Source organism: Pseudophryne corroboree, unplaced genomic scaffold (assembly GCF_028390025.1).
Source record: "Pseudophryne corroboree isolate aPseCor3 unplaced genomic scaffold, aPseCor3.hap2 scaffold_1150, whole genome shotgun sequence".
NCBI lineage: Eukaryota > Metazoa > Chordata > Amphibia > Anura > Myobatrachidae > Pseudophryne > Pseudophryne corroboree.
The window spans coordinates 138,014-158,413 of NW_026967775.1; the positions used below are offsets into that span (position 1 = coordinate 138,014).

General features: G+C 46.6%; 13 non-coding genes and 2 pseudogenes across 13 annotated transcripts; all 15 read right to left on the reverse strand.

Annotated features, from left to right (window-relative positions):
* Positions 1 to 291: 291 nt before the first annotated feature.
* On the reverse strand, positions 292 to 482 carry LOC134990223 (U2 spliceosomal RNA). Its single transcript, XR_010195093.1, has one exon. It is a non-coding gene; the product is annotated as a U2 spliceosomal RNA (small nuclear RNA).
* A 1,265-nt stretch (positions 483 to 1,747) lies between these two features.
* Positions 1,748 to 1,938, reverse strand: LOC134990225 (U2 spliceosomal RNA). Its single transcript, XR_010195094.1, has one exon. It is a non-coding gene; the product is annotated as a U2 spliceosomal RNA (small nuclear RNA).
* A 1,265-nt stretch (positions 1,939 to 3,203) lies between these two features.
* On the reverse strand, positions 3,204 to 3,394 carry LOC134990226 (U2 spliceosomal RNA). The gene has a single exon (XR_010195095.1). It is a non-coding gene; the product is annotated as a U2 spliceosomal RNA (small nuclear RNA).
* A 1,265-nt stretch (positions 3,395 to 4,659) lies between these two features.
* On the reverse strand, positions 4,660 to 4,850 carry LOC134990227 (U2 spliceosomal RNA). The gene has a single exon (XR_010195096.1). It is a non-coding gene; the product is annotated as a U2 spliceosomal RNA (small nuclear RNA).
* Positions 4,851 to 6,115: 1,265 nt separating this feature from the next.
* LOC134990228 (U2 spliceosomal RNA) lies at positions 6,116 to 6,306 on the reverse strand. Its single transcript, XR_010195097.1, has one exon. It is a non-coding gene; the product is annotated as a U2 spliceosomal RNA (small nuclear RNA).
* A 1,265-nt stretch (positions 6,307 to 7,571) lies between these two features.
* LOC134990169 (U2 spliceosomal RNA) lies at positions 7,572 to 7,749 on the reverse strand (annotated as a pseudogene).
* An 810-nt stretch (positions 7,750 to 8,559) lies between these two features.
* On the reverse strand, positions 8,560 to 8,683 carry LOC134990196 (U2 spliceosomal RNA; annotated as a pseudogene).
* A 1,265-nt stretch (positions 8,684 to 9,948) lies between these two features.
* Positions 9,949 to 10,139, reverse strand: LOC134990229 (U2 spliceosomal RNA). The gene has a single exon (XR_010195098.1). It is a non-coding gene; the product is annotated as a U2 spliceosomal RNA (small nuclear RNA).
* Positions 10,140 to 11,404: 1,265 nt separating this feature from the next.
* LOC134990230 (U2 spliceosomal RNA) lies at positions 11,405 to 11,595 on the reverse strand. Its single transcript, XR_010195099.1, has one exon. It is a non-coding gene; the product is annotated as a U2 spliceosomal RNA (small nuclear RNA).
* A 1,265-nt stretch (positions 11,596 to 12,860) lies between these two features.
* Positions 12,861 to 13,051, reverse strand: LOC134990232 (U2 spliceosomal RNA). The gene has a single exon (XR_010195101.1). It is a non-coding gene; the product is annotated as a U2 spliceosomal RNA (small nuclear RNA).
* A 1,265-nt stretch (positions 13,052 to 14,316) lies between these two features.
* LOC134990233 (U2 spliceosomal RNA) lies at positions 14,317 to 14,507 on the reverse strand. The gene has a single exon (XR_010195102.1). It is a non-coding gene; the product is annotated as a U2 spliceosomal RNA (small nuclear RNA).
* A 1,265-nt stretch (positions 14,508 to 15,772) lies between these two features.
* LOC134990234 (U2 spliceosomal RNA) lies at positions 15,773 to 15,963 on the reverse strand. Its single transcript, XR_010195103.1, has one exon. It is a non-coding gene; the product is annotated as a U2 spliceosomal RNA (small nuclear RNA).
* A 1,265-nt stretch (positions 15,964 to 17,228) lies between these two features.
* Positions 17,229 to 17,419, reverse strand: LOC134990235 (U2 spliceosomal RNA). Its single transcript, XR_010195104.1, has one exon. It is a non-coding gene; the product is annotated as a U2 spliceosomal RNA (small nuclear RNA).
* A 1,265-nt stretch (positions 17,420 to 18,684) lies between these two features.
* LOC134990236 (U2 spliceosomal RNA) lies at positions 18,685 to 18,875 on the reverse strand. Its single transcript, XR_010195105.1, has one exon. It is a non-coding gene; the product is annotated as a U2 spliceosomal RNA (small nuclear RNA).
* Positions 18,876 to 20,140: 1,265 nt separating this feature from the next.
* On the reverse strand, positions 20,141 to 20,331 carry LOC134990237 (U2 spliceosomal RNA). Its single transcript, XR_010195106.1, has one exon. It is a non-coding gene; the product is annotated as a U2 spliceosomal RNA (small nuclear RNA).
* Positions 20,332 to 20,400: the final 69 nt, after the last annotated feature.

Below are 20,400 nucleotides of genomic sequence, written 5' to 3' on the forward strand. Positions count from 1 at the left end.
CACATCCAAATGCTGATCAACTGTTTCAATTTGTCTTGTGCAGAAGGAGGGAATTCAATGGAGACAAGAAGTAGACGATAAATAAGACTCCACACAGTAGTTCACACGTGCTTTTATTCATCCATTGTAACATTTTAATAGACAGCAAAGATTGAATACAATTTTGACACAGTATAAAAAGCATGCTTACAAAATCCAAGAGTTTATCAATGCAGCAGGCAAAAAAACATTGCAAATCCTGGGGAATAAGCTGAGAAGTCATCATTCATCTATTTTTGGAATACAGATTAGGAAAGGTGCACCGGTCCCGGAGGTACTGCAATACCGGGTCAATGCGTGGAGTGGACAGAGCAAGCTCTTCTTCCATCTCCCTGTTCTAAAAATCCATTTAATATATGGCCCCCAGATAGGGGGCGTATCAGATATTAAACTGATAAGAACAGATACTACACTTGATCTTAGCCAAAAGGCCGAGAAGCGATAACCCGAATGTGGGCTGAGGGACCGGCGCAACCGAAACAGGATCTACAATCCATCATGGAGAATCACCCTCCCCCACGCACGCTTACGCTATACTATCTGCAGATTGACTTGACTTTGGTTGGCGGCGGCGATCCCAGCAAAGAAGAGGGAGAAGGAAGGAGAAGTCCGGACTGACAAGCAGGCAGTCACCCAGGCGCGCGCGCAACCACATTCCATCACTCACTCCTGCATCGTGAGTTTTCTCTCCTCTCCTGTCTTGCTGGCTGCTTGACTGACTGACTGGCTGGCTGATGCACAATCATTTGCATTTGGTCCGCCTCCGACAACCACACCCACCAGACGTCTGCCGCCCGTCCCGTCTGTCCCTGCTGGCTCCGTGCTTATCACATTGACACAATGCTATGCACTTGCACTTCATCACTTAAGCAGTGGGACATTCATTCTGCAATGGAAGGTTCCCTGGCTGCCTTGAACCTCCTGTCTCTAAAATCTGGATTGTTTCAACCAACCCGTTCATCCTGGCAGATTTCAATTTTTCACTACAGTGTGAGGGCTCTGTGATGTCATCATGATGCACACTCTATGATGTCATCATGATGCGACACATGTGATGTCATCATTATGCGACACACGTGATGTCACAATGTGCTTGGCTGTACGGACTGCATTTGCTTGGCTTGCTAACTGACATCCACTTGAGGGAGACACACACCAGGAGATGGATGCAGCATATACACATACTGCAGAGCTTGTGCCTTTAGTGCCTGTAACAGCAACTATCCACACCTCCTGCAACCAGCGTGGACACCACCGCCACTAAAATAAAAATTAGTTCCAAACATGACCAGGTCGAAAAGACCAGCCGAAAGGATGATCATGATAGTAAGTTAAAAATGTAGGAATTCATTTCGAAGTGGTAATGCTTCTTCGTTCGTACTTAGTTTGCATTCAAGAATTAGGCCTACGTAGGCCTCACATCCAAATGCTGATCAACTGTTTCAATTTGTCTTGTGCAGAAGGAGGGAATTCAATGGAGACAAGAAGTAGACGATAAATAAGACTCCACACAGTAGTTCACACGTGCTTTTATTCATCCATTGTAACATTTTAATAGACAGCAAAGATTGAATACAATTTTGACACAGTATAAAAAGCATGCTTACAAAATCCAAGAGTTTATCAATGCAGCAGGCAAAAAAACATTGCAAATCCTGGGGAATAAGCTGAGAAGTCATCATTCATCTATTTTTGGAATACAGATTAGGAAAGGTGCACCGGTCCCGGAGGTACTGCAATACCGGGTCAATGCGTGGAGTGGACAGAGCAAGCTCTTCTTCCATCTCCCTGTTCTAAAAATCCATTTAATATATGGCCCCCAGATAGGGGGCGTATCAGATATTAAACTGATAAGAACAGATACTACACTTGATCTTAGCCAAAAGGCCGAGAAGCGATAACCCGAATGTGGGCTGAGGGACCGGCGCAACCGAAACAGGATCTACAATCCATCATGGAGAATCACCCTCCCCCACGCACGCTTACGCTATACTATCTGCAGATTGACTTGACTTTGGTTGGCGGCGGCGATCCCAGCAAAGAAGAGGGAGAAGGAAGGAGAAGTCCGGACTGACAAGCAGGCAGTCACCCAGGCGCGCGCGCAACCACATTCCATCACTCACTCCTGCATCGTGAGTTTTCTCTCCTCTCCTGTCTTGCTGGCTGCTTGACTGACTGACTGGCTGGCTGATGCACAATCATTTGCATTTGGTCCGCCTCCGACAACCACACCCACCAGACGTCTGCCGCCCGTCCCGTCTGTCCCTGCTGGCTCCGTGCTTATCACATTGACACAATGCTATGCACTTGCACTTCATCACTTAAGCAGTGGGACATTCATTCTGCAATGGAAGGTTCCCTGGCTGCCTTGAACCTCCTGTCTCTAAAATCTGGATTGTTTCAACCAACCCGTTCATCCTGGCAGATTTCAATTTTTCACTACAGTGTGAGGGCTCTGTGATGTCATCATGATGCACACTCTATGATGTCATCATGATGCGACACATGTGATGTCATCATTATGCGACACACGTGATGTCACAATGTGCTTGGCTGTACGGACTGCATTTGCTTGGCTTGCTAACTGACATCCACTTGAGGGAGACACACACCAGGAGATGGATGCAGCATATACACATACTGCAGAGCTTGTGCCTTTAGTGCCTGTAACAGCAACTATCCACACCTCCTGCAACCAGCGTGGACACCACCGCCACTAAAATAAAAATTAGTTCCAAACATGACCAGGTCGAAAAGACCAGCCGAAAGGATGATCATGATAGTAAGTTAAAAATGTAGGAATTCATTTCGAAGTGGTAATGCTTCTTCGTTCGTACTTAGTTTGCATTCAAGAATTAGGCCTACGTAGGCCTCACATCCAAATGCTGATCAACTGTTTCAATTTGTCTTGTGCAGAAGGAGGGAATTCAATGGAGACAAGAAGTAGACGATAAATAAGACTCCACACAGTAGTTCACACGTGCTTTTATTCATCCATTGTAACATTTTAATAGACAGCAAAGATTGAATACAATTTTGACACAGTATAAAAAGCATGCTTACAAAATCCAAGAGTTTATCAATGCAGCAGGCAAAAAAACATTGCAAATCCTGGGGAATAAGCTGAGAAGTCATCATTCATCTATTTTTGGAATACAGATTAGGAAAGGTGCACCGGTCCCGGAGGTACTGCAATACCGGGTCAATGCGTGGAGTGGACAGAGCAAGCTCTTCTTCCATCTCCCTGTTCTAAAAATCCATTTAATATATGGCCCCCAGATAGGGGGCGTATCAGATATTAAACTGATAAGAACAGATACTACACTTGATCTTAGCCAAAAGGCCGAGAAGCGATAACCCGAATGTGGGCTGAGGGACCGGCGCAACCGAAACAGGATCTACAATCCATCATGGAGAATCACCCTCCCCCACGCACGCTTACGCTATACTATCTGCAGATTGACTTGACTTTGGTTGGCGGCGGCGATCCCAGCAAAGAAGAGGGAGAAGGAAGGAGAAGTCCGGACTGACAAGCAGGCAGTCACCCAGGCGCGCGCGCAACCACATTCCATCACTCACTCCTGCATCGTGAGTTTTCTCTCCTCTCCTGTCTTGCTGGCTGCTTGACTGACTGACTGGCTGGCTGATGCACAATCATTTGCATTTGGTCCGCCTCCGACAACCACACCCACCAGACGTCTGCCGCCCGTCCCGTCTGTCCCTGCTGGCTCCGTGCTTATCACATTGACACAATGCTATGCACTTGCACTTCATCACTTAAGCAGTGGGACATTCATTCTGCAATGGAAGGTTCCCTGGCTGCCTTGAACCTCCTGTCTCTAAAATCTGGATTGTTTCAACCAACCCGTTCATCCTGGCAGATTTCAATTTTTCACTACAGTGTGAGGGCTCTGTGATGTCATCATGATGCACACTCTATGATGTCATCATGATGCGACACATGTGATGTCATCATTATGCGACACACGTGATGTCACAATGTGCTTGGCTGTACGGACTGCATTTGCTTGGCTTGCTAACTGACATCCACTTGAGGGAGACACACACCAGGAGATGGATGCAGCATATACACATACTGCAGAGCTTGTGCCTTTAGTGCCTGTAACAGCAACTATCCACACCTCCTGCAACCAGCGTGGACACCACCGCCACTAAAATAAAAATTAGTTCCAAACATGACCAGGTCGAAAAGACCAGCCGAAAGGATGATCATGATAGTAAGTTAAAAATGTAGGAATTCATTTCGAAGTGGTAATGCTTCTTCGTTCGTACTTAGTTTGCATTCAAGAATTAGGCCTACGTAGGCCTCACATCCAAATGCTGATCAACTGTTTCAATTTGTCTTGTGCAGAAGGAGGGAATTCAATGGAGACAAGAAGTAGACGATAAATAAGACTCCACACAGTAGTTCACACGTGCTTTTATTCATCCATTGTAACATTTTAATAGACAGCAAAGATTGAATACAATTTTGACACAGTATAAAAAGCATGCTTACAAAATCCAAGAGTTTATCAATGCAGCAGGCAAAAAAACATTGCAAATCCTGGGGAATAAGCTGAGAAGTCATCATTCATCTATTTTTGGAATACAGATTAGGAAAGGTGCACCGGTCCCGGAGGTACTGCAATACCGGGTCAATGCGTGGAGTGGACAGAGCAAGCTCTTCTTCCATCTCCCTGTTCTAAAAATCCATTTAATATATGGCCCCCAGATAGGGGGCGTATCAGATATTAAACTGATAAGAACAGATACTACACTTGATCTTAGCCAAAAGGCCGAGAAGCGATAACCCGAATGTGGGCTGAGGGACCGGCGCAACCGAAACAGGATCTACAATCCATCATGGAGAATCACCCTCCCCCACGCACGCTTACGCTATACTATCTGCAGATTGACTTGACTTTGGTTGGCGGCGGCGATCCCAGCAAAGAAGAGGGAGAAGGAAGGAGAAGTCCGGACTGACAAGCAGGCAGTCACCCAGGCGCGCGCGCAACCACATTCCATCACTCACTCCTGCATCGTGAGTTTTCTCTCCTCTCCTGTCTTGCTGGCTGCTTGACTGACTGACTGGCTGGCTGATGCACAATCATTTGCATTTGGTCCGCCTCCGACAACCACACCCACCAGACGTCTGCCGCCCGTCCCGTCTGTCCCTGCTGGCTCCGTGCTTATCACATTGACACAATGCTATGCACTTGCACTTCATCACTTAAGCAGTGGGACATTCATTCTGCAATGGAAGGTTCCCTGGCTGCCTTGAACCTCCTGTCTCTAAAATCTGGATTGTTTCAACCAACCCGTTCATCCTGGCAGATTTCAATTTTTCACTACAGTGTGAGGGCTCTGTGATGTCATCATGATGCACACTCTATGATGTCATCATGATGCGACACATGTGATGTCATCATTATGCGACACACGTGATGTCACAATGTGCTTGGCTGTACGGACTGCATTTGCTTGGCTTGCTAACTGACATCCACTTGAGGGAGACACACACCAGGAGATGGATGCAGCATATACACATACTGCAGAGCTTGTGCCTTTAGTGCCTGTAACAGCAACTATCCACACCTCCTGCAACCAGCGTGGACACCACCGCCACTAAAATAAAAATTAGTTCCAAACATGACCAGGTCGAAAAGACCAGCCGAAAGGATGATCATGATAGTAAGTTAAAAATGTAGGAATTCATTTCGAAGTGGTAATGCTTCTTCGTTCGTACTTAGTTTGCATTCAAGAATTAGGCCTACGTAGGCCTCACATCCAAATGCTGATCAACTGTTTCAATTTGTCTTGTGCAGAAGGAGGGAATTCAATGGAGACAAGAAGTAGACGATAAATAAGACTCCACACAGTAGTTCACACGTGCTTTTATTCATCCATTGTAACATTTTAATAGACAGCAAAGATTGAATACAATTTTGACACAGTATAAAAAGCATGCTTACAAAATCCAAGAGTTTATCAATGCAGCAGGCAAAAAAACATTGCAAATCCTGGGGAATAAGCTGAGAAGTCATCATTCATCTATTTTTGGAATACAGATTAGGAAAGGTGCACCGGTCCCGGAGGTACTGCAATACCGGGTCAATGCGTGGAGTGGACAGAGCAAGCTCTTCTTCCATCTCCCTGTTCTAAAAATCCATTTAATATATGGCCCCCAGATAGGGGGCGTATCAGATATTAAACTGATAAGAACAGATACTACACTTGATCTTAGCCAAAAGGCCGAGAAGCGATAACCCGAATGTGGGCTGAGGGACCGGCGCAACCGAAACAGGATCTACAATCCATCATGGAGAATCACCCTCCCCCACGCACGCTTACGCTATACTATCTGCAGATTGACTTGACTTTGGTTGGCGGCGGCGATCCCAGCAAAGAAGAGGGAGAAGGAAGGAGAAGTCCGGACTGACAAGCAGGCAGTCACCCAGGCGCGCGCGCAACCACATTCCATCACTCACTCCTGCATCGTGAGTTTTCTCTCCTCTCCTGTCTTGCTGGCTGCTTGACTGACTGACTGGCTGGCTGATGCACAATCATTTGCATTTGGTCCGCCTCCGACAACCACACCCACCAGACGTCTGCCGCCCGTCCCGTCTGTCCCTGCTGGCTCCGTGCTTATCACATTGACACAATGCTATGCACTTGCACTTCATCACTTAAGCAGTGGGACATTCATTCTGCAATGGAAGGTTCCCTGGCTGCCTTGAACCTCCTGTCTCTAAAATCTGGATTGTTTCAACCAACCCGTTCATCCTGGCAGATTTCAATTTTTCACTACAGTGTGAGGGCTCTGTGATGTCATCATGATGCACACTCTATGATGTCATCATGATGCGACACATGTGATGTCATCATTATGCGACACACGTGATGTCACAATGTGCTTGGCTGTACGGACTGCATTTGCTTGGCTTGCTAACTGACATCCACTTGAGGGAGACACACACCAGGAGATGGATGCAGCATATACACATACTGCAGAGCTTGTGCCTTTAGTGCCTGTAACAGCAACTATCCACACCTCCTGCAACCAGCGTGGACACCACCGCCACTAAAATAAAAATTAGTTCCAAACATGACCAGGTCGAAAAGACCAGCCGAAAGGATGATCATGATAGTAAGTTAAAAATGTAGGAATTCATTTCGAAGTGGTAATGCTTCTTCGTTCGTACTTAGTTTGCATTCAAGAATTAGGCCTACGTAGGCCTCACATCCAAATGCTGATCAACTGTTTCAATTTGTCTTGTGCAGAAGGAGGGAATTCAATGGAGACAAGAAGTAGACGATAAATAAGACTCCACACAGTAGTTCACACGTGCTTTTATTCATCCATTGTAACATTTTAATAGACAGCAAAGATTGAATACAATTTTGACACAGTATAAAAAGCATGCTTACAAAATCCAAGAGTTTATCAATGCAGCAGGCAAAAAAACATTGCAAATCCTGGGGAATAAGCTGAGAAGTCATCATTCATCTATTTTTGGAATACAGATTAGGAAAGGTGCACCGGTCCCGGAGGTACTGCAATACCGGGTCAATGCGTGGAGTGGACAGAGCAAGCTCTTCTTCCATCTCCCTGTTCTAAAAATCCATTTAATATATGGCCCCCAGATAGGGGGCGTATCAGATATTAAACTGATAAGAACAGATCCCCTTCTTATCGAAGCCCGAGGTGCGTGACTTCATCACCCAGTGTCTGTGACCAAACGTGCTGGGGGCGAAGGTTCTTGGACCCTCTCCGAAAGGAGAAGGGCCCCGTTACTCCCCTAACCCTCAGAGCCCGAAGGCCTACTGAGGGAAAAAAGGGACTGTGGGTCCCCCCTTGCCGAAGCGCGGAGGGACCCTCGTGTGTCCCCAGGGTTGGCCGAAGCTTCCCCCTGGGGACCGATATCAGCCTCTGGCCCTCCCCAAAAGGAGAGGGCCTCAGCAACTTAGGAGAGAGGGTGGCCCATAAGGGTCTCACCTTAACCCCAACAAAACCGTGACGTGACACACTACAAAAAACATAAAAAGTGCTAGTGCTGTGCGCAAGTGCAAAACACGTGAGTGGGCATAAATAAATAAATAAATAAGCCCCAGCCAGAAGGCCGGGGGGTATAAAAAATTTTCCTTACCCTAGCCAAAAGGCCAGGGCAAAGGAAGTGGGTGCAGACAGGAAGGGTTGAAGTGTTAAGTGCTAAAGTGCCTTAGTGCAAAGGTGGCTCGAAACCCCAGTGCATTTCCGGCACCCCTGTCCCTTCCAGTTCCAGGGGCACGAAACACCTCGAGCTTCTAGCTGCTCCCGACCTCTCAGCCAGACCCAGTTTCATACCCACTCGGTGCCAGGGTCAACCCCCAGTACGAGAAGAGATACTAGACCAGGCCTTTCTCCACTCCACGCAAGGGGCCTTTTTTCATCCCCTTAGAAGGACGGTGGATACTAAGCCTAGTTTTTCTCCCCTCTCGACCAGAGGCAGCGCCACACCCCAGCATTTGGTACTCCACAAAGTGTTTCTCCATTCCACATCTAGGAACCTCTCACGCTCCTAGTGTAAGAACAGATACTCCACCCTGTGTTTCCCTCGAGCAGGTACTACACTTGATCTTAGCCAAAAGGCCGAGAAGCGATAACCCGAATGTGGGCTGAGGGACCGGCGCAACCGAAACAGGATCTACAATCCATCATGGAGAATCACCCTCCCCCACGCACGCTTACGCTATACTATCTGCAGATTGACTTGACTTTGGTTGGCGGCGGCGATCCCAGCAAAGAAGAGGGAGAAGGAAGGAGAAGTCCGGACTGACAAGCAGGCAGTCACCCAGGCGCGCGCGCAACCACATTCCATCACTCACTCCTGCATCGTGAGTTTTCTCTCCTCTCCTGTCTTGCTGGCTGCTTGACTGACTGACTGGCTGGCTGATGCACAATCATTTGCATTTGGTCCGCCTCCGACAACCACACCCACCAGACGTCTGCCGCCCGTCCCGTCTGTCCCTGCTGGCTCCGTGCTTATCACATTGACACAATGCTATGCACTTGCACTTCATCACTTAAGCAGTGGGACATTCATTCTGCAATGGAAGGTTCCCTGGCTGCCTTGAACCTCCTGTCTCTAAAATCTGGATTGTTTCAACCAACCCGTTCATCCTGGCAGATTTCAATTTTTCACTACAGTGTGAGGGCTCTGTGATGTCATCATGATGCACACTCTATGATGTCATCATGATGCGACACATGTGATGTCATCATTATGCGACACACGTGATGTCACAATGTGCTTGGCTGTACGGACTGCATTTGCTTGGCTTGCTAACTGACATCCACTTGAGGGAGACACACACCAGGAGATGGATGCAGCATATACACATACTGCAGAGCTTGTGCCTTTAGTGCCTGTAACAGCAACTATCCACACCTCCTGCAACCAGCGTGGACACCACCGCCACTAAAATAAAAATTAGTTCCAAACATGACCAGGTCGAAAAGACCAGCCGAAAGGATGATCATGATAGTAAGTTAAAAATGTAGGAATTCATTTCGAAGTGGTAATGCTTCTTCGTTCGTACTTAGTTTGCATTCAAGAATTAGGCCTACGTAGGCCTCACATCCAAATGCTGATCAACTGTTTCAATTTGTCTTGTGCAGAAGGAGGGAATTCAATGGAGACAAGAAGTAGACGATAAATAAGACTCCACACAGTAGTTCACACGTGCTTTTATTCATCCATTGTAACATTTTAATAGACAGCAAAGATTGAATACAATTTTGACACAGTATAAAAAGCATGCTTACAAAATCCAAGAGTTTATCAATGCAGCAGGCAAAAAAACATTGCAAATCCTGGGGAATAAGCTGAGAAGTCATCATTCATCTATTTTTGGAATACAGATTAGGAAAGGTGCACCGGTCCCGGAGGTACTGCAATACCGGGTCAATGCGTGGAGTGGACAGAGCAAGCTCTTCTTCCATCTCCCTGTTCTAAAAATCCATTTAATATATGGCCCCCAGATAGGGGGCGTATCAGATATTAAACTGATAAGAACAGATACTACACTTGATCTTAGCCAAAAGGCCGAGAAGCGATAACCCGAATGTGGGCTGAGGGACCGGCGCAACCGAAACAGGATCTACAATCCATCATGGAGAATCACCCTCCCCCACGCACGCTTACGCTATACTATCTGCAGATTGACTTGACTTTGGTTGGCGGCGGCGATCCCAGCAAAGAAGAGGGAGAAGGAAGGAGAAGTCCGGACTGACAAGCAGGCAGTCACCCAGGCGCGCGCGCAACCACATTCCATCACTCACTCCTGCATCGTGAGTTTTCTCTCCTCTCCTGTCTTGCTGGCTGCTTGACTGACTGACTGGCTGGCTGATGCACAATCATTTGCATTTGGTCCGCCTCCGACAACCACACCCACCAGACGTCTGCCGCCCGTCCCGTCTGTCCCTGCTGGCTCCGTGCTTATCACATTGACACAATGCTATGCACTTGCACTTCATCACTTAAGCAGTGGGACATTCATTCTGCAATGGAAGGTTCCCTGGCTGCCTTGAACCTCCTGTCTCTAAAATCTGGATTGTTTCAACCAACCCGTTCATCCTGGCAGATTTCAATTTTTCACTACAGTGTGAGGGCTCTGTGATGTCATCATGATGCACACTCTATGATGTCATCATGATGCGACACATGTGATGTCATCATTATGCGACACACGTGATGTCACAATGTGCTTGGCTGTACGGACTGCATTTGCTTGGCTTGCTAACTGACATCCACTTGAGGGAGACACACACCAGGAGATGGATGCAGCATATACACATACTGCAGAGCTTGTGCCTTTAGTGCCTGTAACAGCAACTATCCACACCTCCTGCAACCAGCGTGGACACCACCGCCACTAAAATAAAAATTAGTTCCAAACATGACCAGGTCGAAAAGACCAGCCGAAAGGATGATCATGATAGTAAGTTAAAAATGTAGGAATTCATTTCGAAGTGGTAATGCTTCTTCGTTCGTACTTAGTTTGCATTCAAGAATTAGGCCTACGTAGGCCTCACATCCAAATGCTGATCAACTGTTTCAATTTGTCTTGTGCAGAAGGAGGGAATTCAATGGAGACAAGAAGTAGACGATAAATAAGACTCCACACAGTAGTTCACACGTGCTTTTATTCATCCATTGTAACATTTTAATAGACAGCAAAGATTGAATACAATTTTGACACAGTATAAAAAGCATGCTTACAAAATCCAAGAGTTTATCAATGCAGCAGGCAAAAAAACATTGCAAATCCTGGGGAATAAGCTGAGAAGTCATCATTCATCTATTTTTGGAATACAGATTAGGAAAGGTGCACCGGTCCCGGAGGTACTGCAATACCGGGTCAATGCGTGGAGTGGACAGAGCAAGCTCTTCTTCCATCTCCCTGTTCTAAAAATCCATTTAATATATGGCCCCCAGATAGGGGGCGTATCAGATATTAAACTGATAAGAACAGATACTACACTTGATCTTAGCCAAAAGGCCGAGAAGCGATAACCCGAATGTGGGCTGAGGGACCGGCGCAACCGAAACAGGATCTACAATCCATCATGGAGAATCACCCTCCCCCACGCACGCTTACGCTATACTATCTGCAGATTGACTTGACTTTGGTTGGCGGCGGCGATCCCAGCAAAGAAGAGGGAGAAGGAAGGAGAAGTCCGGACTGACAAGCAGGCAGTCACCCAGGCGCGCGCGCAACCACATTCCATCACTCACTCCTGCATCGTGAGTTTTCTCTCCTCTCCTGTCTTGCTGGCTGCTTGACTGACTGACTGGCTGGCTGATGCACAATCATTTGCATTTGGTCCGCCTCCGACAACCACACCCACCAGACGTCTGCCGCCCGTCCCGTCTGTCCCTGCTGGCTCCGTGCTTATCACATTGACACAATGCTATGCACTTGCACTTCATCACTTAAGCAGTGGGACATTCATTCTGCAATGGAAGGTTCCCTGGCTGCCTTGAACCTCCTGTCTCTAAAATCTGGATTGTTTCAACCAACCCGTTCATCCTGGCAGATTTCAATTTTTCACTACAGTGTGAGGGCTCTGTGATGTCATCATGATGCACACTCTATGATGTCATCATGATGCGACACATGTGATGTCATCATTATGCGACACACGTGATGTCACAATGTGCTTGGCTGTACGGACTGCATTTGCTTGGCTTGCTAACTGACATCCACTTGAGGGAGACACACACCAGGAGATGGATGCAGCATATACACATACTGCAGAGCTTGTGCCTTTAGTGCCTGTAACAGCAACTATCCACACCTCCTGCAACCAGCGTGGACACCACCGCCACTAAAATAAAAATTAGTTCCAAACATGACCAGGTCGAAAAGACCAGCCGAAAGGATGATCATGATAGTAAGTTAAAAATGTAGGAATTCATTTCGAAGTGGTAATGCTTCTTCGTTCGTACTTAGTTTGCATTCAAGAATTAGGCCTACGTAGGCCTCACATCCAAATGCTGATCAACTGTTTCAATTTGTCTTGTGCAGAAGGAGGGAATTCAATGGAGACAAGAAGTAGACGATAAATAAGACTCCACACAGTAGTTCACACGTGCTTTTATTCATCCATTGTAACATTTTAATAGACAGCAAAGATTGAATACAATTTTGACACAGTATAAAAAGCATGCTTACAAAATCCAAGAGTTTATCAATGCAGCAGGCAAAAAAACATTGCAAATCCTGGGGAATAAGCTGAGAAGTCATCATTCATCTATTTTTGGAATACAGATTAGGAAAGGTGCACCGGTCCCGGAGGTACTGCAATACCGGGTCAATGCGTGGAGTGGACAGAGCAAGCTCTTCTTCCATCTCCCTGTTCTAAAAATCCATTTAATATATGGCCCCCAGATAGGGGGCGTATCAGATATTAAACTGATAAGAACAGATACTACACTTGATCTTAGCCAAAAGGCCGAGAAGCGATAACCCGAATGTGGGCTGAGGGACCGGCGCAACCGAAACAGGATCTACAATCCATCATGGAGAATCACCCTCCCCCACGCACGCTTACGCTATACTATCTGCAGATTGACTTGACTTTGGTTGGCGGCGGCGATCCCAGCAAAGAAGAGGGAGAAGGAAGGAGAAGTCCGGACTGACAAGCAGGCAGTCACCCAGGCGCGCGCGCAACCACATTCCATCACTCACTCCTGCATCGTGAGTTTTCTCTCCTCTCCTGTCTTGCTGGCTGCTTGACTGACTGACTGGCTGGCTGATGCACAATCATTTGCATTTGGTCCGCCTCCGACAACCACACCCACCAGACGTCTGCCGCCCGTCCCGTCTGTCCCTGCTGGCTCCGTGCTTATCACATTGACACAATGCTATGCACTTGCACTTCATCACTTAAGCAGTGGGACATTCATTCTGCAATGGAAGGTTCCCTGGCTGCCTTGAACCTCCTGTCTCTAAAATCTGGATTGTTTCAACCAACCCGTTCATCCTGGCAGATTTCAATTTTTCACTACAGTGTGAGGGCTCTGTGATGTCATCATGATGCACACTCTATGATGTCATCATGATGCGACACATGTGATGTCATCATTATGCGACACACGTGATGTCACAATGTGCTTGGCTGTACGGACTGCATTTGCTTGGCTTGCTAACTGACATCCACTTGAGGGAGACACACACCAGGAGATGGATGCAGCATATACACATACTGCAGAGCTTGTGCCTTTAGTGCCTGTAACAGCAACTATCCACACCTCCTGCAACCAGCGTGGACACCACCGCCACTAAAATAAAAATTAGTTCCAAACATGACCAGGTCGAAAAGACCAGCCGAAAGGATGATCATGATAGTAAGTTAAAAATGTAGGAATTCATTTCGAAGTGGTAATGCTTCTTCGTTCGTACTTAGTTTGCATTCAAGAATTAGGCCTACGTAGGCCTCACATCCAAATGCTGATCAACTGTTTCAATTTGTCTTGTGCAGAAGGAGGGAATTCAATGGAGACAAGAAGTAGACGATAAATAAGACTCCACACAGTAGTTCACACGTGCTTTTATTCATCCATTGTAACATTTTAATAGACAGCAAAGATTGAATACAATTTTGACACAGTATAAAAAGCATGCTTACAAAATCCAAGAGTTTATCAATGCAGCAGGCAAAAAAACATTGCAAATCCTGGGGAATAAGCTGAGAAGTCATCATTCATCTATTTTTGGAATACAGATTAGGAAAGGTGCACCGGTCCCGGAGGTACTGCAATACCGGGTCAATGCGTGGAGTGGACAGAGCAAGCTCTTCTTCCATCTCCCTGTTCTAAAAATCCATTTAATATATGGCCCCCAGATAGGGGGCGTATCAGATATTAAACTGATAAGAACAGATACTACACTTGATCTTAGCCAAAAGGCCGAGAAGCGATAACCCGAATGTGGGCTGAGGGACCGGCGCAACCGAAACAGGATCTACAATCCATCATGGAGAATCACCCTCCCCCACGCACGCTTACGCTATACTATCTGCAGATTGACTTGACTTTGGTTGGCGGCGGCGATCCCAGCAAAGAAGAGGGAGAAGGAAGGAGAAGTCCGGACTGACAAGCAGGCAGTCACCCAGGCGCGCGCGCAACCACATTCCATCACTCACTCCTGCATCGTGAGTTTTCTCTCCTCTCCTGTCTTGCTGGCTGCTTGACTGACTGACTGGCTGGCTGATGCACAATCATTTGCATTTGGTCCGCCTCCGACAACCACACCCACCAGACGTCTGCCGCCCGTCCCGTCTGTCCCTGCTGGCTCCGTGCTTATCACATTGACACAATGCTATGCACTTGCACTTCATCACTTAAGCAGTGGGACATTCATTCTGCAATGGAAGGTTCCCTGGCTGCCTTGAACCTCCTGTCTCTAAAATCTGGATTGTTTCAACCAACCCGTTCATCCTGGCAGATTTCAATTTTTCACTACAGTGTGAGGGCTCTGTGATGTCATCATGATGCACACTCTATGATGTCATCATGATGCGACACATGTGATGTCATCATTATGCGACACACGTGATGTCACAATGTGCTTGGCTGTACGGACTGCATTTGCTTGGCTTGCTAACTGACATCCACTTGAGGGAGACACACACCAGGAGATGGATGCAGCATATACACATACTGCAGAGCTTGTGCCTTTAGTGCCTGTAACAGCAACTATCCACACCTCCTGCAACCAGCGTGGACACCACCGCCACTAAAATAAAAATTAGTTCCAAACATGACCAGGTCGAAAAGACCAGCCGAAAGGATGATCATGATAGTAAGTTAAAAATGTAGGAATTCATTTCGAAGTGGTAATGCTTCTTCGTTCGTACTTAGTTTGCATTCAAGAATTAGGCCTACGTAGGCCTCACATCCAAATGCTGATCAACTGTTTCAATTTGTCTTGTGCAGAAGGAGGGAATTCAATGGAGACAAGAAGTAGACGATAAATAAGACTCCACACAGTAGTTCACACGTGCTTTTATTCATCCATTGTAACATTTTAATAGACAGCAAAGATTGAATACAATTTTGACACAGTATAAAAAGCATGCTTACAAAATCCAAGAGTTTATCAATGCAGCAGGCAAAAAAACATTGCAAATCCTGGGGAATAAGCTGAGAAGTCATCATTCATCTATTTTTGGAATACAGATTAGGAAAGGTGCACCGGTCCCGGAGGTACTGCAATACCGGGTCAATGCGTGGAGTGGACAGAGCAAGCTCTTCTTCCATCTCCCTGTTCTAAAAATCCATTTAATATATGGCCCCCAGATAGGGGGCGTATCAGATATTAAACTGATAAGAACAGATACTACACTTGATCTTAGCCAAAAGGCCGAGAAGCGATAACCCGAATGTGGGCTGAGGGACCGGCGCAACCGAAACAGGATCTACAATCCATCATGGAGAATCACCCTCCCCCACGCACGCTTACGCTATACTATCTGCAGATTGACTTGACTTTGGTTGGCGGCGGCGATCCCAGCAAAGAAGAGGGAGAAGGAAGGAGAAGTCCGGACTGACAAGCAGGCAGTCACCCAGGCGCGCGCGCAACCACATTCCATCACTCACTCCTGCATCGTGAGTTTTCTCTCCTCTCCTGTCTTGCTGGCTGCTTGACTGACTGACTGGCTGGCTGATGCACAATCATTTGCATTTGGTCCGCCTCCGACAACCACACCCACCAGACGTCTGCCGCCCGTCCCGTCTGTCCCTGCTGGCTCCGTGCTTATCACATTGACACAATGCTATGCACTTGCACTTCATCACTTAAGCAGTGGGACATTCATTCTGCAATGGAAGGTTCCCTGGCTGCCTTGAACCTCCTGTCTCTAAAATCTGGATTGTTTCAACCAACCCGTTCATCCTGGCAGATTTCAATTTTTCACTACAGTGTGAGGGCTCTGTGATGTCATCATGATGCACACTCTATGATGTCATCATGATGCGACACATGTGATGTCATCATTATGCGACACACGTGATGTCACAATGTGCTTGGCTGTACGGACTGCATTTGCTTGGCTTGCTAACTGACATCCACTTGAGGGAGACACACACCAGGAGATGGATGCAGCATATACACATACTGCAGAGCTTGTGCCTTTAGTGCCTGTAACAGCAACTATCCACACCTCCTGCAACCAGCGTGGACACCACCGCCACTAAAATAAAAATTAGTTCCAAACATGACCAGGTCGAAAAGACCAGCCGAAAGGATGATCATGATAGTAAGTTAAAAATGTAGGAATTCATTTCGAAGTGGTAATGCTTCTTCGTTCGTACTTAGTTTGCATTCAAGAATTAGGCCTACGTAGGCCTCACATCCAAATGCTGATCAACTGTTTCAATTTGTCTTGTGCAGAAGGAGGGAATTCAATGGAGACAAGAAGTAGACGATAAATAAGACTCCACACAGTAGTTCACACGTGCTTTTATTCATCCATTGTAACATTTTAATAGACAGCAAAGATTGAATACAATTTTGACACAGTATAAAAAGCATGCTTACAAAATCCAAGAGTTTATCAATGCAGCAGGCAAAAAAACATTGCAAATCCTGGGGAATAAGCTGAGAAGTCATCATTCATCTATTTTTGGAATACAGATTAGGAAAGGTGCACCGGTCCCGGAGGTACTGCAATACCGGGTCAATGCGTGGAGTGGACAGAGCAAGCTCTTCTTCCATCTCCCTGTTCTAAAAATCCATTTAATATATGGCCCCCAGATAGGGGGCGTATCAGATATTAAACTGATAAGAACAGATACTACACTTGATCTTAGCCAAAAGGCCGAGAAGCGATAACCCGAATGTGGGCTGAGGGACCGGCGCAACCGAAACAGGATCTACAATCCATCATGGAGAATCACCCTCCCCCACGCACGCTTACGCTATACTATCTGCAGATTGACTTGACTTTGGTTGGCGGCGGCGATCCCAGCAAAGAAGAGGGAGAAGGAAGGAGAAGTCCGGACTGACAAGCAGGCAGTCACCCAGGCGCGCGCGCAACCACATTCCATCACTCACTCCTGCATCGTGAGTTTTCTCTCCTCTCCTGTCTTGCTGGCTGCTTGACTGACTGACTGGCTGGCTGATGCACAATCATTTGCATTTGGTCCGCCTCCGACAACCACACCCACCAGACGTCTGCCGCCCGTCCCGTCTGTCCCTGCTGGCTCCGTGCTTATCACATTGACACAATGCTATGCACTTGCACTTCATCACTTAAGCAGTGGGACATTCATTCTGCAATGGAAGGTTCCCTGGCTGCCTTGAACCTCCTGTCTCTAAAATCTGGATTGTTTCAACCAACCCGTTCATCCTGGCAGATTTCAATTTTTCACTACAGTGTGAGGGCTCTGTGATGTCATCATGATGCACACTCTATGATGTCATCATGATGCGACACATGTGATGTCATCATTATGCGACACACGTGATGTCACAATGTGCTTGGCTGTACGGACTGCATTTGCTTGGCTTGCTAACTGACATCCACTTGAGGGAGACACACACCAGGAGATGGATGCAGCATATACACATACTGCAGAGCTTGTGCCTTTAGTGCCTGTAACAGCAACTATCCACACCTCCTGCAACCAGCGTGGACACCACCGCCACTAAAATAAAAATTAGTTCCAAACATGACCAGGTCGAAAAGACCAGCCGAAAGGATGATCATGATAGTAAGTTAAAAATGTAGGAATTCATTTCGAAGTGGTAATGCTTCTTCGTTCGTACTTAGTTTGCATTCAAGAATTAGGCCTACGTAGGCCTCACATCCAAATGCTGATCAACTGTTTCAATTTGTCTTGTGCAGAAGGAGGGAATTCAATGGAGACAAGAAGTAGACGATAAATAAGACTCCACACAGTAGTTCACACGTGCTTTTATTCATCCATTGTAACATTTTAATAGACAGCAAAGATTGAATACAATTTTGACACAGTATAAAAAGCATGCTTACAAAATCCAAGAGTTTATCAATGCAGCAGGCAAAAAAACATTGCAAATCCTGGGGAATAAGCTGAGAAGTCATCATTCATCTATTTTTGGAATACAGATTAGGAAAGGTGCACCGGTCCCGGAGGTACTGCAATACCGGGTCAATGCGTGGAGTGGACAGAGCAAGCTCTTCTTCCATCTCCCTGTTCTAAAAATCCATTTAATATATGGCCCCCAGATAGGGGGCGTATCAGATATTAAACTGATAAGAACAGATACTACACTTGATCTTAGCCAAAAGGCCGAGAAGCGATAACCCGAATGTGGGCTGAGGGACCGGCGCAACCGAAACAGGATCTACAATCCATCATGGAGAATCACCCTCCCCCACGCACGCTTACGCTATACTATCTGCAGATTGACTTGACTTTGGTTGGCGGCGGCGATCCCAGCAAAGAAGAGGGAGAAGGAAGGAGAAGTCCGGACTGACAAGCAGGCAGTCACCCAGGCGCGCGCGCAACCACATTCCATCACTCACTCCTGCATCGTGAGTTTTCTCTCCTCTCCTGTCTTGCTGGCTGCTTGACTGACTGACTGGCTGGCTGATGCACAATCATTTGCATTTGGTCCGCCTCCGACAACCACACCCACCAGACGTCTGCCGCCCGTCCCGTCTGTCCCTGCTGGCTCCGTGCTTATCACATTGACACAATGCTATGCACTTGCACTTCATCACTTAAGCAGTGGGACATTCATTCTGCAATGGAAGGTTCCCTGGCTGCCTTGAACCTCCTGTCTCTAAAATCTGGATTGTTTCAACCAACCCGTTCATCCTGGCAGATTTCAATTTTTCACTACAGTGTGAGGGCTCTGTGATGTCATCATGATGCACACTCTATGATGTCATCATGATGCGACACATGTGATGTCATCATTATGCGACACACGTGATGTCACAATGTGCTTGGCTGTACGGACTGCATTTGCTTGGCTTGCTAACTGACATCCACTTGAGGGAGACACACACCAGGAGATGGATGCAGCATATACACATACTGCAGAGCTTGTGCCTTTAGTGCCTGTAACAGCAACTATCCACACCTCCTGCAACCAGCGTGGACACCACCGCCACTAAAATAAAAATTAGTTCCAAACATGACCAGGTCGAAAAGACCAGCCGAAAGGATGATCATGATAGTAAGTTAAAAATGTAGGAATTCATTTCGAAGTGGTAATGCTTCTTCGTTCGTACTTAGTTTGCATTCAAGAATTAGGCCTACGTAGGCCTCACATCCAAATGCTGATCAACTGTTTCAATTTGTCTTGTGCAGAAGGAGGGAATTCAATGGAGACAAGAAGTAGACGATAAATAAGACTCCACACAGTAGTTCACACGTGCTTTTATTCATCCATTGTAACATTTTAATAGACAGCAAAGATTGAATACAATTTTGACACAGTATAAAAAGCATGCTTACAAAATCCAAGAGTTTATCAATGCAGCAGGCAAAAAAACATTGCAAATCCTGGGGAATAAGCTGAGAAGTCATCATTCATCTATTTTTGGAATACAGATTAGGAAAGGTGCACCGGTCCCGGAGGTACTGCAATACCGGGTCAATGCGTGGAGTGGACAGAGCAAGCTCTTCTTCCATCTCCCTGTTCTAAAAATCCATTTAATATATGGCCCCCAGATAGGGGGCGTATCAGATATTAAACTGATAAGAACAGATACTACACTTGATCTTAGCCAAAAGGCCGAGAAGCGATAACCCGAATGTGGGCTGAGGGACCGGCGCAACCGAAACAGGATCTACAATCCATCATGGAGAATCACCC